The sequence below is a fragment of the Oratosquilla oratoria genome, chromosome 2 (assembly GCF_046742065.1).
Source record: "Oratosquilla oratoria isolate Oo_2021 chromosome 2, ASM4674206v1, whole genome shotgun sequence".
In the NCBI taxonomy this organism is placed as follows: Eukaryota; Metazoa; Arthropoda; class Malacostraca; order Stomatopoda; family Squillidae; genus Oratosquilla; species Oratosquilla oratoria.
Genome location: NC_134778.1, coordinates 21,117,945 through 21,120,444, shown reverse-complemented (window position 1 = coordinate 21,120,444; position 2,500 = coordinate 21,117,945). Strand labels below are relative to the sequence as shown.

The 2,500-nt window shown below is 41.1% G+C and overlaps 1 protein-coding gene across 1 annotated transcript in view; it reads left to right on the top strand.

Moving 5' to 3' along the window:
- The window catches only part of LOC143037622 (transmembrane protein 205), a 25,577-nt gene that overhangs the window by 12,848 nt on the left and 10,229 nt on the right, over positions 1 to 2,500 (top strand). The window lies entirely within an intron of this gene.

The following is a 2,500-nucleotide window of genomic DNA, read 5'->3' as shown; positions in this document are numbered from 1 at the left end:
GGACACGACTTCTTTGGTGCAATAGTGTCCCCAAATGATAAAAGCGCTGAATACTTCAGTTAAAATTACCAAATACTCCTTTTAGTCTTCGAAGCAAGAAGATATAGTGATCGGCCTGTGATCAGTCAACGGGTTCAGATCTGTTTCTATAAATAATCTTTCTGGCCGTCGCCCCGGGAATCGAACCGAGACTTAGCTTGATGCCAAGCTAGGTCTCGGTTCGATACCCGGGACGACGGCCGGAAAGATTATTTGTATGACTTCGCTGCAACTAGCGATGCACTTCAGCTATTTCTACAAGTTATCTATTCACTCATCCGTGTATACAGCAGTACGAACTTTTGCTCTGAGTTTCACTGAATGGAAACCCGCAGCCCCACCGTAACCAGCAACGATCTACGGACCCCCACCATCTATCTGGGGAGAGACGTTGGACTGTTGGCTGTGTTATATCATGGTTGGTCTGTTTCTTTGGCATCGGTATAAGGAAGAGATGATCATTTAACGGTTGTCAGCTCTATGTATATGAAAAAAAAAGAGAAACCTTCGTCTCGGTCCAGAGACCGAGTACCAGCCGCTTGGGGGTGCACCTCCAGATGTCGGTGAAGGTGTTGATGAGACCCGTAGGGATGTGATTCTCAGAGGTACATAATGGGCAGGTACTCACTATTATGTATGTATACATGTGGAGACATATAAAAATCACTTATATACAGAACAAATATAAAATCCAACAATTGATTATCAAGGCTTCGTTCTGTCTCTAGTCCAACTCAACTGAAGAAAACGGTTATCAGTGCAAAACGTTGCACTTCACAGGAATAGCATGCAAACAAAAAACTTTTGGTCAAAAACGATGTCTGATGGTGTTTAAATGAATCTCAACCCTTGAACTGAGCCTATGCGGATAATCCACTCCATTAAATAAACGCACCTCTGGGGAATTTCTTTCTGCCTACTCCAAAGTCAAATCTGCAACCCCGCTAGCCTGAAACTATCTCCCTCGTATGCTTTGTGCTCGATCATTTTCAAAGGCCTCAATTCCCTTACAAGGAGACGCTTAGGGACCTTAATACACTCACTGGAAAGACACAGTGTGTGGGGCACCTCAACTTACACTCTCTGGGAAGACTCAGAGTACGGGGTGTTCTAATAGAGGTGTTGAAATGGATTAAGGGCTTTAACAAGGGTGACGAAAATGTGGATTAATAACAATAATTTACGTAATTGCTTGATAACAGTTCGGCTTTTGAAGTCAAAATGTCATATCAGTCCTAGAATTAGATTATACTTACTCTTATGAAGCTGAAATATAGTATTTTGACCATGAAAGATCGTTATTGACAATTACACCAAGATATTTCATGCTCTCCATTTTTTTCAAATAACTTTCATTTGTATTTCGGGTCATATTAAGGACCCCTTTACATTTACTAAGCTCAAACTTCATCGTCCACTTTTCAGATCAATGCATTTATTTGTCCGAATCTTCGTATTATAATTATTCGATTAATAAGCGTAATGATCTAATTCTAAGTACGCTAGAGGCGTATTCGGAAGCGTGCTGGCCTCGCGTTCGCTTAGTTGTGGGTTCGAATCCCGCACTCCCCCATGATTCTCAGCCGTACCTGTTACCTGCTTTGAGCTTTGGATGTAGTTACGGTCGTCCTGGAATAGACCCTTCACCTTTTAAGCACGACCCAATTACACGTACCAGCACATGTTCGATAACTATCTAGATTCTATGTTAGTTAACATCAAGTTATCTAACGCCTTTGCTTATTGATTAGGACCTTCGGAGATGAGGAAAATAGATTGGATGCAGCCAGACTAAGAGGAGAAGTGCCAAAGGTCGCGGAATTGGCACCGTGGCTAGTGACAGGGTCCCACGAAGATGCATTAGCCCAAAAGCTCATAAAGAGGTACCCAAGGGCTGCCTACGAAAAAAAGAGGTGCTTTGTATGGACCAAATATTCTGGGAGAAATATTCGCCACTGTGAGAGAATAAGGAATGAAATTAGAAAAAAAGCTTACGTCTGGATGTTCTGAATTACGATCAATGCTATCACCTTTGCCTTATGTGTTTGGACTGTCGACACGTGTAGTCGCTGCAGCTAAATGTTAAATGCAAACCAGAGCTGTTGTTTTTTCACTCAATGGATAAAGTGTAAAAAATTCCTTATGACTGTTCAGGCGTTTGAAGACTTAATCACTTTGAAAGCAAGCGTTTTTAGGAGCTGTTTTTTTCACTCAATGGATAAAGTGTAGAAAATTCCTTACGACTGTTCAGGCGTTTGAAGACTTAATCACTTTTAAAGCAAGCGTTTGTAGGAACTGTTTTTTTTTCACTCAATGGATAAAGTGTAGAAAATTCCTTACGACTGTTCAGGCGTTTTAAGACTTAATCACTTTGAAAGCAAGCGTTTGTAGGAGCTGTTTTTCACTGAATGGATAAAATGTAGAAAATTCTTTACGACTGTTCAGGCGTTTAAAGACTTAA